At 38.8% G+C, this 23,349-nt stretch overlaps 1 protein-coding gene across 2 annotated transcripts in view; it reads right to left on the reverse strand.

Moving 5' to 3' along the window:
* Positions 1 to 16,634, reverse strand: part of HTR1F (5-hydroxytryptamine receptor 1F) — a 161,044-nt gene extending 144,410 nt beyond the window's left edge. Inside the window, exons 1-2 of one of the 2 annotated variants that reach the window (XM_055127498.1) lie at positions 16,533 to 16,618; positions 15,806 to 15,835 (exon numbers count right to left, since the gene is read on the reverse strand). The gene's annotated coding sequence lies outside the window, so the exon portion shown is untranslated. Of the gene's footprint in view, positions 1 to 15,805; positions 15,836 to 16,532 lie in introns of both variants that reach the window. The other variant, XM_055127497.1, reaches the window with a different exon arrangement.
* Between the last annotated feature and the right edge of the window lie 6,715 nt (positions 16,635 to 23,349).

The following is a 23,349-nucleotide window of genomic DNA, read 5'->3' on the forward strand; positions in this document are numbered from 1 at the left end:
TTGTAATGCTCAATTTCATGGTGATTCAATAAATAAATAAATAAATAAATAAACAACAAGGAATTTATATTTTCCATCATGTAAAAACTTCAAAAAATTTCTCCTTAGTAAAAACTTTCAACGTCAATCTGTGACAGGTTACATTACACAAAATCAAGATAAGACATGCTCTCATTTTGGTATTTATTTGAATGTTAAACAGAAACATATCTAAAATAGCTAATATAGTGCATACATCTTTAAATGTGTTTATGAAAAAGACAAACTCATAGGTTACTATGGCACTAATTTGCTCTTGTATGTCTCTTAATCCTGCTTTTGAATTACTTTGTTTTTGGAATATACTAGAATATGTTTTTCAATTAAAAATTGGAAATTTCTATTTCTGTGTCAGCCCATATTTTTTATTATTTCAAATGTTTTAAATCTGACAACAGAGTCATCTATCAAAATCTTGCAAATACTTTTAAAAATGTCAAACTTCTATAAGTACAGTATAGGCCAAACTGATTTTCTTTCATATTATATTAGCTATACCTTCACTAGAATTTTATTTTTGTGGCAAATACCGTGAGTTGGCTCAATTGATATTTAATCCACATTTCTTGTCTTCCTTTTCCTCTACTATAGAAGATCAGAAATAATAAGAAATATACCAAACAGATGAACTAACTGAAATGACTAAAAATAAACTATAAGACCAATTAGCGTTTTGTTTTGTTTTTCAGAGGAAAGTAGACAGAGAGAGGATAATTCAGGACAAAAAAAGACATGTAGATTTTTAATACTTCACACTTGAAAAAGTCCTCTAAGATTAATTTAATAAAATAAAGGAAGTGGGGATGTGACTGAATGTAGAGAGTGTGCCTTGCATCTATGAGATCCTGGATTTGATCTTTATAACTTCTGGGTGTAATCACCAGTCCTTAACACGACAATAAATAAAATCTTAAAGATTGTACATGCACCCCATAACTCCTTCAAGTATTTTAACTCATTTTCACAATTATCAGGTAGTTACATAGTGTTTCAAGATTTATGATCATCTTCTTACTAATTATACTAAATCAAATACCTTTTCTACTTTGTGATAAGTAAGGAAAGGAAGAATTAACTGTTAGAGAATGAAAAAAATTTATATTTTTATATTCCAACTTCTTTAATATTTAATGTTTGTTAACCATCACAAAATATCTGTGAAATATCTGTGAAATAATTTTATTCAGAATTTTATTCACAAGTATATGAAGACATATAAATTACATAAGTTTTCTAAAATTGATAGTGTGTGGAGTCAAACCCATGTGTTTATACTCCTTTGGTTTCATTCACTGGGAATTATACCACATTTCCTCATTCATTACTTTAGATGTGACTTCACTTAGAGCCTAAACTTGTCTTCTTCACAATGAAGAACTAAAGATGACAAAGTATCGATTAAAGCTGAATAAATTTTTAAAGGGAGCAGGTTAGGGGACAAGGTTCTTAGCAAGTCATCTAAGAGGGTAGACTATGCATAAGAAAGGTTGGGGACTAGTAGCGTGATCTGAGTGCTGCTAAAGCAATAAATACTATTAAGACAAAACTTGCTTTCTCATTTGTAGCATGTGCCACTAGAATAATGTTGAACCAGGGTATGTGTGAATTAATATTTATTTGGAGCTTAATGGAGAAGTGACGTTAGGGACAGTGTGCTGTTCTTTGCACACACCACATTAATTGGCTGGAACTGATTTTCAGTCTCCTTACTTTGTCAGGAACTTGGTAACCATAAAGCTGATAAACTTCAGTTCTCAAGGCTTTTCTTTTTCTTTTTGTTTTGGGGCCACATAGGGCTTACTCCCGGCTCTATAATGTTTGCCAGGCAAGCACCCTATCGGTACTATCCCTCCAACCTCAAGGCTCTTCTATCTTCAGCCACAAGATAGCCCCCTAGAGCTGTTCCTTATAGCTGCTTTTCTACACTCTCTCCAACCTCAACACCACCAGCTACAACAGGCGCGACATGCCCTTTACCAATTAGATCTCCGTGGTCTGGTGACCATTTTATTTGCCTTAATATTAGAAAGATTATACCGATGGCATGCTGAAGTTGGCTCTTACTGGCTGTAGAGAGTCACTTGCATGGGAAGGAAGAGTATAAGAGTATAGGAGCAAAGGCCCTCGAAAGCAATCCTACTGGTCCCAGTTTGATGCCAAACTGGATGCAGTTCAATCACCAGTCCCAGCCCTCCATCACATCCCTAGACTCCAATTAAAAGAAAGAAAGAAAACCACTTGGTACAGTGCTACAACAGTGCAGTGGTATATTTCTTCAGCTTTCTGTCCAGTGACTATGCCTGAACAATTTGAAAATGCTCATGTGAGGAGCATATTTACAAATAAAAGAGACAAAAATCTACAAATGACTACTTTTGCTCTCCATCCCTGAGATGGTTATTAAAAATTCACTCAACATTTACCATTACCAACATTTCTATCCAGAATCTTTAAAACCATCTTTACAAAAATAATTTTTTGAAGGGGGGAGGCTTTTGGGGTCACACCCAGTGATGCACAGGGGTTACTCCTGGCTTATGCACTCAGAAATTACTCCTGGCTGTGCTCAGGGGACCATATGGGATGCTGGGAATCAAACCTGGGTCGCTTGCGTGCCAGGCAAACACCCTACCCGCTGTGCTATCACTCCAGCCCCATGAAAATAATTTTTTAACATTATTATCTTTTCATTACTAATATCTCATTGGGCTGAGCTGTCATTTATTGACATTTGGAATTTTTGTGGCCTTTACACTTCAAAGACCTCCCACTACTAGAAGAGAAAAGCTATCAATTTTCTGGATCTCCCTTATTTACTCAATTTTATTTATCTCCCTTATTTATTCAGAGTCTCTCTTATTCATTTTTAGAACTGCTATTTCAATGTGTAGTTGTGCCAAGAACTGTCACATTCAACTGTTTGTGTGCTTGTCTGTATGAATGCATTTTCCTTCCACAACACAACCCTGTTCACTGTCATGAGAATAACTCAAGTGTGAAGAAAGACTTATGGGTAACCACTTAGCGAAGTCAATGAGCCAAGGTAGCGGATAATTCCCAATTTTATTACCATGGTTCATGTGCAGTTTTAAAGAGTTCTAAAGTAAGAATATAAAATATAGGAAATAAGGAATCTCTCTAGACTATGACACTTGAAAACAGAATTTTATATAATTCTGGACTGAGTTTCCAGATTGTCATACATTAAACATCTGATTAATTGGAAAAATCAAGAGAATGTTTTAATAATTTAAGCTGATGAGAGTAGATAAAATATCTATCTCAAATAAAGAGTTTAATGTGGTATATACTTCTGGCCAAGTACTTCTTAAAAATCAATAACTTTTTCACTTTGGGGTTTAGGGGCCACACCCAGCTGCACTCAGGGCTTTCTCTTATCTCTATGGTCAGGGATCACATTCTGGTAGGGTTTACAGACTATATGGGGTGCTGGCGATTAAACCTCGGTTGGCCCCATGCAAGGCAACAACCGTATCTGCAGTGTTATTGCTCCAGCCCCACAGATCAATAACACTTATGTAAAGCTGTACATAATTTCTAATTCATTCTTCATCACATGATTGATATACTAGGCAAAAGACCACCACTCAAGTAATTTCTTTACAAGATTGCCTATAGTATCTCACCCACCTGAGTTCACATTAAAATAATTTATAAACTAATAAAGAAGAAAAAAATCTCAGCTATTATTAGAAATTAGTGCTACCTGAAAACTTACTGGACAAAATTTCAGAAATTCCTCCTTATATTAATGTAAATCAGTCTGATGGAAGGGATCAAATAGAAAGATATAGCCATTTAAACTTCTTTCATTCAATAAAACAGTTTATATGGGAGTAAGTAAAGACAATTCAGATGAGCTCAACCTGCTATATTCAAAGTGAAAATGCAAAGGGGTGACAGGAAAGCAAGCTGAGGTTGTAGAGGTTAATATTCTCCTTATTACTGCTATCTGCTCAGGATGTCAGGAGGGATGTTAACATAAAAATTCTTGGGGGTCTCATTTATTCAATATGGTACTGAAAGTACTTGCCATAGCAATTCAGCAAGAAAAAGATATCAAGGGCATCCAGACAGGACACAAAGAAGTAAAGCTCTGATTATTTGTGGATGACATGATATTATATTTAGAAAATCCTCTTGACTACAAAAAAGCTTCTAGAAACAGTAGACTTACATAGTAAAATGGAAGGCTGCCACATTAATACACAAAAGTCCATGGCTTTCCTATATACAAATAATGAGGAAATAGATATCAAAAAATATTAACATTCACAATTGTGCCTCAGAAAATAAAGTACCTCAGAATAAGCTTAACTACAAAGGTGACAGAGCTATACAAAGAAAACTACAAAACAGTACTTAAAGAAATAAAAGAAGACACAAGGAAATAGAAGCACAAACCCCTCATGGACTGGGAGGATAAGTATTATCAATATGGCAATACCCTCCAAAGCACTGAACAGATTCAGTAGATTTCAGATTCAACTCTATCAAATTAAGAAACTTTTGCACTTCAAAGGAAATTATAATCAGGATACAAAGACTACCTGTATGGAAGAAATTATTTACCCACCACTCATCTGGTAAGGGTCAACATCAGAGATATATAGAGCACTGGTAGAGCCTTACAAAAAAATTCCCAACCTCATCAAAAACTGGGGAGAAAAGATGAACAGAAACTTCCCCAAAGAAGAAATACAAATGGCTAAAAGCACATAAAGAATGCCCTAATCATAGCTAATCATCAAAGAGATGCAAATCCAAACAACAATATGTTATCATCCCACATGAAGACTGGAACGTATCGTGATGAATAAGAGCAACCAGTGCTGGCATGAATGCAGGGAGAAAAGGACTCTCACTGCTGGTGTGAATGTAGACTGTCCAGCCTTTCTGGAAAATGATATGGACAATCCTAAAAATAATCTAGGAATTGAGTTTCTATTTGACCCAGCAACTGCACTTTTTGGAATATACCACAAGGATTTCCACAAATGGAGAAAAAGCATTTGCACCCTATGTTCCTTGTAGCACTATCCACAATAACCAAAACCTGGAAACAACCCAAGTGTCTAAAAATAGATGACTGGATAAAGAAACTATGGTATATATGCGCAATGGGATATTACTTGGCCATAAGAAAAGTTAATGTCATGGAATTTACTGCTGCATGGAGGGACCTGGAGAGTATTATGCAGAATAAAATTAGAGGGAGAGAGACCAACAGAAATCACTCCTATGTTTGGGGGCCATACGAAATGCTGCACATTGAACCCAGGTCAGCCACATGCAAGGCAATCGCCCTGCCTGCTATACTATTGCTCTAGCCCCAGGATAAGCTTATTTTGAAAGCTAAAAAGTAATGTTCAATTTCTGTGAAAATGTTATAATTACAGAATTTTGTTTTGTTTTTGAACACACCCAGCAGTGCTCAGGGGTTACTCCCGGCTCTGCACTCAGGAATCACTCTTTTTTTTTTTTTTTTTTGCTTTTTGGGTCACACCCGGCGATGCACAGGGGTCACTCCTGGCTCATGCACTCAGGAATCACTCCTGGCGGTGCTCAGGGGACCATATGGGATGCTGGGATTCGAACCCGGGTCGGCCGCGTGCAAGGCAAACGCCCTACCCGCTGTGCTATTGCTCCAGCCCCCAGGAATCACTCTTGACAGCCTCGGAGAGCCATATGGGGTGCCATGGATTAAAACCTGGTGGGCCACAAGCAAGTTAAATGCCTATTCTGCTGTGCTATCTCTCTGGTCCCCTATAATAACTGATATTTTAACTTTATTTTTCAAATAATACAACACCTTTGTTTTTTATAATAAGATATACTATGAAAATGAAATGATATTATGCAAAATTCAGAGCAATATTTCTAGCTTTAAATATCAAGATTTGATTTCCTTTGATTTAACTCTAATGATGTAAATGAAAACACGCATTTCAAAAATAAATCGAGAGGAAAAAATTCCTTTCTAAATTCTTATGATTAAAGGGTAACATATTCTACAATTGGAAGATGATTTGACCAAGTGGAATTGTAGATTTGAAATCCCAATTTCATCATTTATCATCCCCAGTTATAGGACAAACCAGATAAACAAATAAATAAAATAAATAAATGAACCAAACCAAGAACCAAGAAAAGCAATGTCTCAACATGTTCCTCTGTCAAAAAAGTTTTAAATATAACCTTTTCAAAGAACTGCAGCATTACTCTTTGTAATTTTACAATGATGCAAACCATTTATATACTTTTAGAAAACTGCACAGACAGATTTTTTTCCCACTCAAGTCCTGGTAGCATTGATGTTCAGGAAACGATTACAAGGGCTTTTAGTCAGAGGATATGCTTCTCACTGAACAGAGAACACGTATAACAATAAAGCAAGTATATTTTTCCTAAATATTGGTAAAGTGATGCAGGAGAAACATGAACTATGTCAAGATGTCACCCATTTAAAAGTTCCTTATAGGACTAAGATTGCAATAGTCCTATAATAGTTTTTATCCTCTGATATATTCTAGAACTAATGGTGACTGATTGAACCTAATCAAGAGATAGGGGAAAGACTCAGATTTATCTGGGAGAAAATGGTTCTTTGCGCTTTTGAAATCTAGGCTCCTTTTCTCAAAACCAAAATCACACAGCTCAGACTTCTGTTATGAAAGGTGGGAATAGAGAGCTCCATTGCTTTTATTTCAACTAGAATTATAAAGATTGAAGGGTCCTTGCCTTGTCAAACACAGCTGCCAACAATCCAAAGAACTGCTAACGGATGCCTTGAATTATTAGTGCTATGCTGCAGTGGCTGCACTAGATAATGTGCTGACAGAATGTTGAAATGACCACTTTCCAAATCTGGTACTCATTATTCCAAATGTTTTTTCATAAGAAAGCATGAAAATGTGTGACTAACCTAGTGACTGTTACGTGTTCCATAACTAAGTTACCCTTGGTTGGAAACTGAGTCAAGTGTGTTATTTCCTGAAATTATTTTAGCTAACAACGTAGTAATTAGAAATCTAGCTGGCTATGGTAATTAGAAAACAAAATTATATTTTATATATTTTCCAAAATATTGCAAATGTCTTAAAATGTAAAGTACATTAAAGTCAAAACATAATTTTAGCAGGGTTTTTGGTGGATAGGTTGTTTCATATGCTGGTTTATACTTAAAGAAAACATCTATATTAAAGATGATTCATTGCATTAATGATTTTACTGCAATACTAATATGTACCAATTACAAGATGAGAAATAACGCAAAAAAGAATGACTCAAGTTGGCTTGGAGCCAGAGACCTCTATGTCTTGGATAAGGTGAAAATCTAGACACTTTTAAAAAGATGAGTAAGTATCAATAGCTTTTGATTTAATTGATATTTTTGTTCAACACTCATTTACACTATTTAAAAGAGATGAAATATTTATATTAAGAAATGAACCATATCATGTCCTTTATAAAGAAGAACAGAAATGACTATAGCAATGTCAGTTTATATCGTATTGAAGAAAAGGCTGAGCACCAAAAGCTGATCACCAAAGTGGATGCTGAGTGAGGTTTCATTCCCCTGAGGGTTTGTTACATAAGAAAACTTGCCATCTGTCTTGGAGATTGAGAGTACAGAATATGTTAGGAAACTTCTCTGATTTGGGTTTTTGGTGTTGTTTTTTTTTTCATTTTAATTTTATGAAACAGCTTGAAAGAGTGAAATATCATTGAGAGAGTCACTGAATTACACTGAATGGAGAAAGACAAGTTTTTAAAGTAGTTTGTAGATAATCACTCCTATCCAAGGATATTGTTGACATTTTCAGTATAGGTGCTTTGATTTAACAACAGAAAAGTCAGAGGTGTCCCTTGGATGCCCTTCGTACTAAACACTATACTATATAGAATATTACTGTACTGCTGTCCGTTGTTCATCGATTTGCTCGAGTGGGTATCAGTAATGTGAGACTTGTACTGTTTTTGGCATATCAAATAGGGCCAAGGGTAGATTGGCCGGTTCTGCCGTGTGGGCGGGATGGATACTCTCCGTAGCTTTCTGAGCTCTCCCAGAGGGACAGAGGAATCAAACCTGGGTCTGTCTCTACCCATTGTGCTATGTCCTGCTGTGCAAAAGCCCTACCCGCTGTGCTATGGCTCCAGCCCATAGAATATTACATAATTATTTAATGTACTGTAGATTAAACAGAGTTTAAAAAGAGTCAATTGTTGCCTCCAAGGACCCATTGTTCTTAATGGAGATATGGAATTGTTAAGTGAATAAAATGCAAATATGTACAGTGAGTGCCCTGTGGAAACTTGCAAAGCTCCTAACCAGTGTACATAGTGTATAGGCATGGGCTATTTCCTTCTTAAGGAAGTGCTTGCAGAAAGTACAAATATGAATTTTTGCAAATAACTAAGATTTTACATTCAGAGATAAAGTGAAGAGAGGAGAGCCCCATTTCTCAAAGAGGACTGAGAAATTCCCTCTTCCTGAAAAAGTGCTGGCAGACGCGCAAACAGAAGTGGCAAGGAGGAAGTAGAGAAAATACTCAAATAGAGGGCTAGAAGAGCTAGTTTCACGGGATGGCTTCTTTCAGAAGCAAAAAGGTGCCACAGAAGACTTTTAGACAAAGAATGAATGGGACTAAGCTCTAAAATAAATTTGGTGACAGTTTGGCTTGAGTGATTCATGGGGCTCAGGAAAGGCCAAGGAAGATAGGAGCAGAGGTATTTTTAAAAGTCCAGGCCAGGCATTTAAAAGTTCAGTTAATAAATTATTTGGAAGGTAGTTCGAGACTAACTCCAGACAGATTGAATATGTCTTCTTATGAAGAACAACTTTAAAAAGGAACTTAGAAATTACTCTGACAGGATACAGAATATTAGGCTTACAAACTTTGAGAAAGAAGATGAGCTTAATTACAAATCTGTTGAGTGAGCCTGATTTTAATTTTTTTTGTTGATACAGAAATCTCGAGTCTCTATAGCTGAATGGAGATCTGGATTGAATATGCAGGAAAGTGGAATTTTCCCAGTTTGAATTGCACTGGTGCTAGTTAACATGACTTTACTTGTACTGAATCATGGCATTAAAAAAAATACTACAACATACTTAGGGATTTTTCTTTTTCTACTTTTCTTTCCTTTTTGGATTAATCTCTTGGGAGTTTCAGTTTGGTGAAAATTGTTTTTAACAACTGCTATCTCTTTTATAAGGACTCTAAGCTGACAATAAATATCTGAACAAATTTAATAATCACTATTTTTCTAAGTAACATATGTGTATACTTTTATCATTGCTTAATATTTGTGATAGAAATATTAATACTTACAGCTTTGATGTAGATTTGATTTTGTTTCAATTTTAAATCATGACTCCATTTAGAAAGGAGTTATGGAATAGAAATATGGGTGTGCAGGTTTAGAAAAGAATATAAAGGTTATAAGTGATGACTCTTTGAGAGAGAGAAAAGAGTTCTGTTTAATGGGAAATGTCTGCAAAAAATTACTTTCTTTTGGAAAAGGAGTTATTTAATTAAAAAAAAATTAATCACCATGATTGGTTACAAAGCTGTTCTTGATTGGATTTCAGTCATACAATGTTCCAACACCCTTCTCTTCACCAATAAATTTCTTTTATGGGGGGGTACAACCCTCCCCCCCTTTGAAATGACTCAGATCCATCATTTTATTTGGAGGTAACTGAAGTAATAGCAGTTGATGGTGTTATTACATATGAAGATCTATGAAGGGCTCCTAATTTCCATGGATGGGCTTCGACAACAAAACTATCAGCAAACTTTTATGTACATTTCTTCCCTTAAGGAGAGATATCATAGTCTGTTAGTTTTTAATTTTTAGATTCTCAAAGAGAACTTTGATCATAGAGAACTGGAAGGAAGGAAGCCTTTGGAGAAGAAAACTAAGGATGGACAATGGAAGAGCCTCAACAGATGAACCAACAAGAAAATAATTAAACACATAAGAAGAGCACCAAGAGTATTGTCATGACGTTCTTGAAGAGAAGGCACGAGTTGTTGACAGTTTCATTTTGTTAAATGCTCTGAATTAGACTTGGCAGACTCTGATTTAATAATACTGAGACCATTGCCAGGGTGGTGTTATGTGGGAGTGGAAGGAAAAACCAGACTGTGATGGGAGAGGAGTTAATGGCAAATGAGGAGATGGCAATAAGAAAAAAAAAGCTGACAGACAAAGGAGCAGACAAGGAGATTAGGGACAGGGTGAGGGTGAGGTGGGGAAGCTTCAGCATCACAAGAGGTTTTTCTCTTTTGCTGTTTCTTTTAATGCTTGGAGCGATGTGATGTTAATAACCAGTTTTATGATAAAGTCATTGCATAAAGAAGAAATTGAAGTTGCAGTGAAAAGGGGGATTATGAAATTTGCAAATTTAGATCGGAGCAAGCAATTGTGGGATCCAGATCAAAGATGGTGCGTAGCTGAGCTGAGAACTACGCAAGAGTTAGAAGGGGGGAATGGAGCCTCTGAATTCCCAGCAAAGAGGAATCATTCTGAGGGTGAAGGAGGTAGAAGTTTTGAGAAGAGAGGGAAACTACTGTAGCTGCTAACAATACTAGAAAGGGTGCCAACTGATGTGAAATAAATGATGAGAGGCCAAGGCTCCAAATAACATAAGTACTAAATAAAATCTATGCAGTGTTATCAACTGCAGTCACTTATTTTATCTTGGGGGACTCCCAAACAGTGCTCAGAGTGTGGGGATGAGGATCCCACCCAGGAATTCTTGGCCAACCAGTCTGGCAGTTCATTGTGAGGGCCCAAGGATGCAGTGGTGTTTGGTCTGTGCCAGGGATTACCAGGACCACCCTGGCAGTGCTGGGGAGGCCTCCAGAGCTGCACCCTGACCTTCAATGAGGCTCATGACTATGTGGCACCAGATATCAAATGTAGGCTAGAAGTAAGAAAGATAGCACAGCCATTAAGGCACTTGCCCTGCATGCTGCCAACCTCAGTTCAATCCTTGGTACCTCATATGATGCCCTGGGTACCTACAGGAATGATCCCTGAGCACAGACATAGGAGTAAGCCAGGGCACCATTAGGTGTAGCCCAAATACAAAAACAAAAATAAAATTAGGGTGCGTGCTATCTCTCTGGTCCCTTAATTGAAATAGTTTATACAAATGTCCCAGGTAGCACTGAACTTTAGGTAATGGAAAAGTATGTCCAAAGGATTGGTCCAGATTTGGAGGTTTCAGGAAAAGATACTGTTATTTTTGGTCAGTCAGTTCCCACTCTTACTACTATCTAGAATTCCATCTCCTACCACTTATCAAAGGATTCTGGTCTCATCGCTGCCTTATTTTTGTTTTAAATAAGCTCTTACTTTTTTCTGGTTTATTCTCATTGTTATATCTGTGATATTAGCAGCTTTCATTTAAAAAAACAATCTCCATGCCACTCTAGCCACCTTTGATCCTCTTCTTGAAAGAGCAATTTTATGCATAATGTTTATTTCCTCTCCTCCAATTTTTCTGCTCATCAGTATCTTCAAGTACAAATACATTTTTTATAAAATGTATAAAATTTAATGTTTTGAATAGCTAATCAGTGCATAGTTTCATAAGTCAAAGGTATTGAAATGTATGCTCAGTTAATCACTCTCCCGCTACTGTGCCTTACCACTCAGGTCCTGTCAGTAACCACTATTATTTATTTATTTTTGCATATGCCTTTTACAGAGAGACTTATCCTTTGTGTTCTTTAATAAATAGTATGCCATGTCAATTGCATTGAAATGTTTCTGCCTTATTTAATAAACCCTAAAAAACTTCGCATATCAGTACATGGAAAGCCAACTTAATAATTTTAACAGCTGGGCAGTATTTTATTGAGTTGGTTGTATATAGTTTATTTTGCTTATTTTTCATTTATTTTTTGTCATTGTTTTCAATGATTTATTTTCAAGAAAAAGCAACAGTAATAACTTTGAGCATCTATTATTTTTCTTGGCATAATAATGACTAGGTCACCAATTATTGTTCAAAATGTATTGATTAATCTGTTGTCAGCACCATTTCAGTGAAACAGCTTTATCAAGGTCACATGAAATTTCAAAGTAATTCTCATATAATAACCATTTATCAGCACTGGATAAACCTTATCACTTTTTTCTTAAAACGCTTTCTTCATTTTTATTCTAATCACTGGGAATTTCCAAACTTCCTCCTAATTTACTGACTATTCCTTCCCAGTTTCCTTTTCTGGCTTCAGCTCTTGTCCATATTTTGGACTATCATGTAGCACTTTTCTCAATCTAATCCTTTAAATATATTCTTAAATTCTCTCACAAAGTCTCAATGTTCTATTTACTGATAACTTGTCCATTTTTGAATCTTCAACTCTGGCCTTTCCCACTGAACTCTGTCCTCTTTTGTGGTGACTGCAACTGAAATATTTAGAAAGATGCTCAAAACTTAATTATGTCTCTTTAATCTTCCCATATCAGTTTGTGACACTCATATGCTTCTAGTAGCTCTGGTCATAAATCTAGACATGAACATTATTTTCTTTTCTTCTATCCTCAATCATACCTAATCCATCATCAATTCTTGTCACCTTTATCTCCCTATAAACCCCAAATTTAGCCACTTCTTGCCATCTCTACTTCTATAATTCTGATTAAAAACAAAGGCTAAGGAACTGGTAACTATCAGACTCCATACTTCTCCCTTCTTGTCTTTCTACAGGTCACCTTGCAGTGAATGGATCCTTGTGAAAAAACCTTAGAAATGTGAAATGTCTTAATGGCTTTCCTTTGTATAGAGAAGTGAACTAATCATGGGTTAAAAGGCCATCAATTACTTTTGGAGAAGGAAACAGCAACAGAAATTGAGAATTATTTAAGTAATACAATACTGATTTTAATGCTTGTGTGAACTCACTAATGTAATTTTTGTCTACTTCTGCTCATTCCTCTGAAAAATTTCTCATTTTTCCTTGTATCTTTCCAGGTAGAAGTAACAGTTCTTGTCACAGATGCCAGTTCTAAGTTTTTCTAGAGTAGCTCACTCATAGAGCAGAAATCATTATCTATTGCCTACTTTATGGCTCAGGCAATAGAAAAGCAAGATTTCCCACTGTGGGTCCAGAAACTCTGATTCTGTATTGGATGACTAAATATGATTCAATGGAGTATCAAAATTCTATTATTAAAGGGCTATTAATGCTTTCAGCTTTCAATGACTAGAAATCAGAAAGCCACATACTATATACCTCAAAGAGTATTTCTCTCACCTCTCAAATTAATATTGAATAAAGAGAATCCTGTGTGACATTTCAAAAATGAACATGTCTATTTTGTTATTTATTAGTTATTAATAATATACAGAAATATCCTGAAAAAATATTTGAAATGATTTTCATAGTAGCTAATCAGATTCAACAGGGAATTTACACATATACAGAGCACATATACAGAGTACATCACGGCGCTCTTCAAAATAGTCAAGATATGGAAGCAATAAAAGTGCCCAATAACAGGGGCTGGAGCGATAGTACAGCAGGTAGGGCATTTGTCTTGCACGCGGCCAACCCGGGTTCGATTCCCAGCATCTCATATGATCCCTGAGCACCACCAGGAGTAATTCCTGAGTGCAGAGTGACCCAAAAAGCAAAAAACCAAAAAACAAACCCCCCCAAAAGTGCCCAGTAGCAGATGAATAAAGATGTCTCTATGTCCAATGGAATTTTACTCAGCAATTAGAAAAGAAGACTTTCCTTTCTTACAACATTTATGGGACAAGATGGTGTCATATTAAGTGAAACAAATCAGAGAGAGGGAAACAGAAAGCAGATGATCTTACTCAGATGTGGTCTGTAAGGATATAAAGTAGAGCCAGAGAAGTATTTCAGTTGGTGAGGAGCTTTTCTTGCCCCTAGCTGACCTGGTTTGGTCCTCACCACCATATAAGATTGCCAGAGCACCACCAGGAGTGATCCCTGAGTACAAAGACAGACGTAAGCCATGAGCATCACCTGGTGCGGCCCACCTCTCACATCCAAATAATAATAAGAGGAAATAAAGGGATAGACGATGTTCATGGAAACAAACTCTTAGACTTTGATGATAGAACTGAGTTTTCCTAGGGTTGGGGGAACGGAAAAAAAGGGTCCTAGGGACAGTGGTGGAAGGAAATTGGAATTTTAGTGGCGGGGGTATGCAACCCTTAAGACATAAATACTTATGCCCTTATAAAACAGTGTTGCTTCAATAAAAAGGGGGCCACATCTACCCAGTATGAAAATTCAAATTATTCTTCTTATTTCCAATTAAGAATTTTTCTTATTTTATGAATTTTTGAAAACAAATATGCACACTATTTTGAGTTAAAAGCAAAATGTCTCCTAGGAAATGTACACTGTATTATATTTAAGTAGATTTATATCATTATAAAACAATATGCTAAGAACTTTATAATACAAGTTAAATGTTTATCTATTTTAAACACTGCAAAGCTTCCTTTTAAAATGTGCTATTACTTAATCCCAACCATCTGGAATTTATGTCTTGTCTAATGAAGTAAAGTGGCAAAAATTTCATTATCTTTTAAATCTTCATTTGAACAAATAAAGACCTTTGAATAGTGTTGAAAGGAAACAAGCAAACATGTCCTTATATTAAATTCAGCTCATTAATTTGGAACTTAGCTTCAGCAGTTTGAGGCTTAACAAGCAACCATACTGACCAAAGAGGATGTGGAAAAAAAAATACTAAAATTTCTTGGTAAGAAACTAGAAGCTTTTTTTTTCACTGGGAACCACTTACTTAATATAGAGGAAGTACAACTTTTTTAAAAACTAGAAACATGTGACTGTAATCAACAATTCACTCACAGCACAGAAAAACACTTCTAGTTGGATCAACGAATGATTATATCTATTATCAGGACAGACCTTTGAAAACAGATTTGCATGGAGTCTCGAAGAACTGAACTTCAATTTCCTTCTAGAAAACTAAGTAATGATGCTTGGACCTGCTTATGCGTTTGGAGAGAGAGAAAAGGAGAAAGAGGGTACATCAGTTACAAGCTCGGGACGATGGCAGAGTCTTCCTTAGATTTGCTTTGATTACTGACACTCCCATTACATTCACTCTGTCAGTTTAAGAGTCCGGTTTGCCTTTGCAAACGAACACAGAGGAAATAAAAGACATCTTCAATGTAAGAAGAGATTGTTGACCACCAAATCAAATTCCAAAGATTTGTATATAAATAGACCTAGAGTGAAATCTGCACTACACCCAATAGAAGGCAATCGAAGTACAATGATTCCCTGGGTACCCCACCAAAATGGAAAAGAGGTACAGGTGACCTAAAGTCATCTCAAACATTCCCTTAACAAATCAGCTTAACCGTGGCAATGGTCAAGGTGCCTGGGAAGTACTTGATATGCAGAATACGAAGTCTTCTCAAGGCTTCTCAGATGCCTTGGCAGGGTACCTTCTGTTCTCATCTAGTGCTCTATGGGGACCTTTTCGGGCTAATGGAAAGAACCCAACACCCCAACCCAGCATTTGAGGCACCCGCAATCCTAATACTCGCGGTCTGTAAATTTTTCATCTTCAACAGCTCCGCTCCATCGCTTAACTTCCCGGCTTACACAGACACATTTCTTCCAGCCCCTTCGTGGGGGCAGGCAGCGGAGTCTCCAAACTCCCTTGACCCCCAGCCCCCATCCATCCCCTTCTCTTCCAGGCTCACCGGGTCCTCAAACAAACGCTGCTCCTCCTCCTGGGAAGGTCAGGTGAGCCTCGCAGTAGCCCCGCGCGGGTGGCCAAGGGGACGGACGCGCTCCCCGGCCGCGGCTCGCGAGCGGCTGGTCCCCACGCAGAGCCAAGTTCGAAAACTGCGCCCTTCGCGCATCCACGCGGGCCAGGGCTCCGCCCGCGCCCCGATCGCCCCCTTCCCAGGTGCCCCCCACCCCGGGTGCCCCCGCGGGCGGGAGCCAACTCTCCCGGCCCGTCTGTGCCGGCTTCCAGCTGCCGGCCCGTCTGTCTCGTCCCAGTGGTCGCCCGGGCAGAGGTGAGGGGATTTCGAGCCTGAAGTGGGGTGTCGCGGGGTCGGAAGGGCACCCCACGCCCTTGGGCCCGGCGTGGACCCTCCCTTCCCTTCCAGCCCCCAACCACCTGCTCGGGCCCCCTCCCCACATGATCCCTGCAAGTTAGCTCCCCCCACCCCCGAGGGTGTGTGTGTGTGTGTGTGTGTGTGTGTGTGTGTGTCTGTGTGTCTGTGTGTGTCTGTGTGTCTGTGTGTGTCTGTGTGTCTGTGTTGGGGGGAGCAGAGGTGGCGGACGGAGGGGAGAAGGACGATGCCCTGCAGGCCAGCTCCGCTAGTCCGCGACCCCCGCTCCCTCCCCCCACCAAAAGTGCCCGAGAGGGACGAGGCTGCAGCCCCACAGGGCTCCCCGGCTCCCCGGCTGCACACTCACCGCCGGCGCTTCCCCGGAATCAGGCGCGCACCCCGGCTCCCGGCAGCCCGAGCACTCCGCCCCGAGCGCCTCCACCTCGCCCGTCCACACCTCGGCCCCGTCTGGCTGTCCCCCCCTCCCCGCCGCACCCCCCCTCCGCCCTGCCGCTCCCGCCTTCCCGCTCCCGTCTCAGCCCTCCCCGGCGCCGGGGCGTGCGGGAGGGCGGGGAGGCGAGTCCCGTCTGGAACTTGGGCGCAACCTCGGAGATGCTCCGCCGGGAAGGCCGCCGACCACCCTCCACCCGCGGCGCCTCTGTCCCCCGCGCTCCTTGTCGGGCTGGGTGGGCAGCAGCCGAGGGGATGCAGAACCTCGCCCAGGCCTCCGGGCCGCCCGGGCCCATGGGGACCACAAGGCAGGGGCTGCCTGAAAAATTAAAAAACAGTGTTAAGTGAGGTGGAGGGGTGAGGAGGGGGCGAGAAGCGAAAGCTTTATTCGAAGGCACACAGGGAGACTTTCTCTGGAGACCGAGACGGCTCAGAACACCTCCCTCGAGTTTCCTTCGACCTGGCTTTGACCTTGAGGAAACCCTTGGCCTTAGATGTTTCCGGTCTTAAATTCTGTTTCCAAACCCATGTTTCACAGCCCAGTGGGCAAAGCCCATTCAAATGTAGCTTTCAGGATTCCCCAAACCTGCTGTAACTATTTTTGCAAATGATTCTTGGCTGGTGGCCGCATAGTGGGACAGAACTCAAAAGACCACATTTTGTTGGGCTGTGGGGTGTGTGTGTGTGTGTGTGTGTGTGTGTGTGTGTGTGTGTGTGTGTGTGTGTGTGTGTTTGGAGGGCCATTGCTGCTGGTTATGCTGGAGTCTACTTTGGCCCTGTTGTTCTGTTGTTGTTGTTGTTGTTGTTGTTGTGTGTGTGTGTGTGTGTGTGTGTGTATGTTTTGAGGGCCATTGCTGGAGGCTACTTTGGCCCTGTTGCTGTGCATGTGTATATATATATACACAGGAGTGTATATATACCTGTATGTCTTATGTGTGTATATACATATTGGCCGGTGCACCATTCTATAATTCAAATCCCCCCTGGGCCTAAATTTCCATGTGCCTGACTGTAAATTCCTTTTTACACCAGAAAGAAAGATCCATCACTGCTTTCCAACATGCGGTGCTTTCTGGAGTCAAAGACAATCTTATGTAAACTTCCTGTAGAGAATAAAGCTGCATTTTCTCCAGTTCATCTTTCTTTTATTGGTGAGGTCATCTTTGTTCTCTGGCTGTAAGTATTTAAATGAGACGCTGTCTATAAAACACTAAACATAATGCTCCACACAGTGTTCTAGAAATGTTAGCTGAATAATTATGGGTAATGACTGCAGATTATCATGTCTATTTAATTTTTTTTCCCTTCGGAGGGGGATGGCATCTGGTGGTACTCAGGTTTTACTCCTGGCTCTGTGCTCAGGAATCTCTCCTAGTGATGATTGGGGGACCATGTGTGGAGCCAAAGATCAAACCTGGATTGCTATGTGCAAGGGCAACCCTTGTACTATTTATCTGGCCCTATTTCATTCTCACTCTTTCACATATTTCTCTGACTATGAATTTCAGCTTTAGTCTCTGTTCCTTTCAGATGTGTGACTATGAGGTGGTAGCTGCTCATTTTGGAAAGTATAGTGAATATAAACTCAGAGGAAGTCAAGACCATAACTTGCTTAATCATTTCCCTAGAAAGCTGAATGATATCCATCACTTTGATTTGGTGCCTGTTCTCAGTATATGTTGTTGCAATGATTGTAAATGAGAGAGTCTAAGACCTTTGCATTGCAGACCAGAGGGATGTTTCCAGATGCCATGTTTGGACATCAGCTTGGAGTTAATAGGCTTACAATATATCTGGTGGATCGACGAGGTAAACTGAAACCATGAGAAAAGCCTTAACTCTGATTGCAAAGACATCTATGATTTCAGACGCTTCTGCTATTTCTTCCACAACAAACACATTTGCTTAGGACCGGAAATGTGTATTTCAGGATGCAAGAGGACATTGTGCCCTAGAGATACTTCATGTACTATTCAGTACACCGATTCGTAGTCCAGCACAGCAAGAAACGACCCTAACATTCAACAAGGGTTATTTTGACTAACTAGAGAATGAGTAAGTAGGCTGCTCTTTTAGATCTCTCCATGCATCCTGGATCTTAGTGAGAAAAAGATTATAATTTAAGTTGCTTATTAAATGAACTGATTTTCAGTTGCTTAACATGATTATCATAAGAGACAAGTTCTTTTAAAAAGCTCAAGTGAAAAATCCACCGAATATTTGTGCTTAAACATCTTGATTTTAATCATTTCTATACAGAGGGACATATGTATTAATAGACAATAATAGTTCATTTCTTGGTTATTTTCCAGGAAGGAGATTTTCAGTAAGGACAGAAATGCAGTATTTTCATAACATTTATCTCAGTTTAAAACTAAGTTGATGTGCCTTCATTCCTTTCAATAGAGATGACTGCATTATTAAGATAATCAAAAAGTCTGTCTTAAAGTAAAAATTAAGGAATAAATTGAGAGTAGTAGAGAGAAAATGAATGTAAATAGTGTAGACCTAAATGATATGGGTTTTCCTGGTTTATGTTTTCTTTGAACTGTTTGGAAAATTATAAATTAACCTGATCTTATAAACCTCAGAGCTAAGATTTATTGACACATTCTTGACATCAAAAGTTTACTTTTTTAGGACCATTCATTTAAGGTATTTTTTCTTATTTTGAAAATCCACTGCCAAATAAAATTCAAACTAAAAACATACATTGAAGCAACCAAATAAGAAACCTCTTTCTAAGTTTATAGAAAAAGCATATCATTTTTCAGTCATTCAGACTAACTTTATACATTGATTAAATACATCAGATATTTGCTCAGCTCTCCTTTCAGAAGACCATCAAATTGAAATGCATGAAGAACTTGAAAAAGTATAACTTAATGATTGCATAATATGCAGGGAAGGATGCACATTGTATATATAGCATATATAATATAATGATGTTTATTTTCTAGAACTATATCTTGACTACTATTAGCAAGATATTATTGTATCTTAGTAGTAGCAAAATATTGAATTCATAATTAATAATTTTTTGTTTTTTCTTTTAATTTTTATTAAGACACCATGATTTACAAAGTTGTTCATAGTAGAGTTGTTTCAGGCATACGATGTTCTAACACCAATCCTACCACCAATATCTCCTACCCTCTACCAATGTCCCCAGTTCACCTCCCACTACTCAGCCTGGCTTGTTGGCAGGCATATGACAAATCCATTTTATATTGCTTACTCCAACAAAACTCAGAGAAATGAAAAATGGAATTATCAGAAAATTAATCAATAAAAGTGAGTTTGCGATGATTGCTGTATGATTTTGGTCTATGTAAGTGCAAAGTGTTTTATTCTAAGGAGAATGTTGGTTTTATGTCAGAAAATATTATGTGTAATGTTTAAGTGTCTGTTAATTAAGTAAAGAATTGCAATAAAAATCTCTGAATGTGGGACTAGAGAGAGAGTTCAATGGGTAAGGCTCTTGCTCTCCATACAGCCTACCCAGATTTAAGCCCCCATATCCCATATCAGCCTCTGAGCCCTACCAAGAGTAATTCCTCATTGGAGATCCACAGGTTGCCCCTGACCACTGCCAGGTGTGGCCCCAAAAGCAGCAACAACAAAGAAGATCTCTGAAGGTATAAAACAACAAAAAAAAAACTGATCAGACAGAATAATCAATATGAATGAGACATTAAATTTTTTTATTGAAAATAAATAAAATTTCTTAACAAGCTAGGAGTAAATGGACCTTTATAAATCTGGTAGAAGGTAATTATATGCACCATTAATGAGTGCCATACTCAATGGTACATGCTGGGAAGTTTCTCCTGGCATTTAAAGGAGCTCTTTCAAATGGATAAAGAAACTTTGGCACATCCACAAAATAGAATACTATGCATCTCTTAGGAAAAATGAAGTCATGAAATTTGCTTATAAATGGATGGACCATGGAGAGTATCATGCTGAGTGAAATGAGTCAGGAGTCAGACAGATATAGAATGCCTGCATTCACTGTGGTATATAAAAAACATATAGTAGAATACTAATATTCATGACAAGCGTAAGCACAGGTTAGGAGAATTAGCTAGTGGTTGAAGTCAACCACAAGAAGTGTGTCTGAGGCGAAGGGTAGGTAAGATAGAGAAAAGAGCATTATGACATTAATAGCTGGGAATGATTATGCTGTACAAGAGCTGAGTGTTAAAAGTTAGTAGAGGGATATTTCTGATAACCTTTTAGTATCTGTATTGCAAACCATAATACCCAAAAGGTGGGGAGGAGACAGAGAGAGACAGCTAGAGAGAGAGAGAATGAGTGAGTGAGAGAGAGAGAGAGAGAGAGAGAGAGAGAGAGAGAGGAAAAGCATGTGCCATAGAGATAGAGGCAGGCTGGGGTGGGGGATGATAGGAGGGAAACTGGGGACACTGGTGTTGAGAAATGCACTCTGGTAGAGGGATGGGTGTTGGAACACTTTATGAATCTAATAATGACAACTTTATGAATGAAACCTAATAATGAACAGTTTTGTAAGGCTCTATCTCAGTGATTCCATTAAAAAATTTAAAAATGGTAAAAAATGCAATGGAAAAAGAAGAAAAAAAACTTCAAGAAGCTCTTTAACACTTCCTGCAAAACTGATTTCAAGGCGAAGAATTCCCTAAGCCTATCTCTGAAGCTTAGAGATAGGTGAGCCATTCATTTCATTGAGTTTGTGCTATATCCTTCCATTCTCTTCTGGCTTGTAGATCGTTTGATAGATCTACTGTAACTCTTATAAGCTTTCTTTATATGTAAGTTCCTTTGTTGATCTTGTTTTCAATTTTCTGTCTCTATCGTTGGCCTCCGTCATCATTTTGAGTACAACATGTCTTGGAGTTTTCCTAGATGAGTCTATTTTCCCTAGGAAACTTTGGGCTTTTTGGATCTTGTTACATGTATTTGTTGTCGATTTCTTTGACTATTTTTTTCTTCAGTCTTTGGCAGAGAGTCTCTCTCCCCCACGCCTGGCTGTCTTCCCCCGGGCCCCTCAGAGGGGTTGGGCTCTAGCTTCCCTCCCCACCCCGAGCAGAGCTCCTGGCGGCTGAAGACTACATGAACCTAGCCACAGCCATGCTCGAGGCCCCTCTCCGCACATTTGGATGGTACCTTTATGCATGAAGGTACCAGCAGAGGAACCCAGGTGTGTGTAATCCCATCAACAGCCAACAACCAGAGACTTAAAAGCAAGCTCCCAGAAGCGATATCTTGTAGCCTACTTCTCCCTCTGGGAGAAACTGGCAAGCTTCTGAGAGTTTCCTGCCCACATGGGACAGCCTTGCAAGTTTCCCATGGTGTATTCATATGCCAAAGCCAGTAACAAGCTGGATCTAATTCCCCTGACCCTGAAAGAGCCTCCCAGTGAGACATCATTGAGAAGGCTGAGTCGAAAGAGCCTTCTAAGATCTCAGGGAAAGGGCGAATGGAGATGTTACTGAGCCCACTCGAGAAATCGATGATTAATGGGGATTTCATAATTTGTGATTTTTTCTTCAGCAAATTTGCCTTTTTGTTCTTCAGGAACACCACTGATTCTTATATTATATTGTTCCTCTTGACCTCATCCCATAGTTCTCTGGTATGCTGTTCATTTCTTTTCAGACTATTTCCCGCTTCTATTTTTCCCAGCAATTTCTTCCTACTTGCAGCCCCATGATCTCTGACTCAACTACTGTTACTCTGCTGCTCAAAGTTTCTATTGAGGTTTTTATATCATCTCCCATGATCTGCATTTCTGTCATTTTTGATCATAGCCGTTTTCTCAGTTTGATGCATACCTTCTTGTTCTTTGTCTACTACCTGTTTTAGCTCATTAAATATCCTCATCACGGTGCTATTAAGGTCATTGTCTGAGGATTTACAGAGCTGGCTTTGATGTTGTGATGTTCAGTGATGTTATCTCACTCATTGAACTTGTTGGTCTTCTACGTGTTTTCTCCATTGGGTTTCTAGTGTTCTCACTATGTGGAGTGGTAACTAGTTAAATTCCCTGGAAGATGCTGAGAAATGAGTCTGTCGATTGCTCTCTTCATTCTCTCCCCATCTTCACCAAAATGACAGGAAATATAACTGTCAGAAGCGTGTACTTTGCTGAGTAGGACTGTTGCTTCAGGGGCAGTGGTGAGGGCTGAATAATATGGCACAGGTCTAATATGTAGAGCCTGCTGGGAACTTTGCTGAAGGGACAGGCTCTACCTCCAGTTCTGGATTATGTTGAGGATGTCATTCTGAGGCAAGCCTCACCTGCAATGGCCGTGTGGAAGCAGAAGTGTAGGCACTGTGGTGTGGGCCAGTTAATATCAATTAATATTGTGATTAAGTGTGAATAATAATATTCACATATTAAATGATATGTGAATGAATGATATGATTTTAAATGGTATGAAAAATAAATAATAATAATATAATAATTATAATTATAATGATTAAATGTGAATCATTAAAATTGGAGGGCATGTAGGAAGATGTGAACAGGATGGGCAAGGGTTAGGGAACTTGGCGATGTAGAACATATATTACAGATGTTATATAATACTGAAAGCATGAGCCCTTGCTCAGTTCATGGAAAGTAGTTGCACTCACCAAAGTTTTTTGCTCAGAAAGTTTTCTACTAAGTATGTTGACTCAGACGTACAGAACTTTCCATGCATGTATGCAGTCCTGAGTTAAATTCCAGCATTGTCAGCTTTAAGTTT

Source organism: Sorex araneus, chromosome 2 (assembly GCF_027595985.1).
Source record: "Sorex araneus isolate mSorAra2 chromosome 2, mSorAra2.pri, whole genome shotgun sequence".
In the NCBI taxonomy this organism is placed as follows: domain Eukaryota; kingdom Metazoa; phylum Chordata; class Mammalia; order Eulipotyphla; family Soricidae; genus Sorex; species Sorex araneus.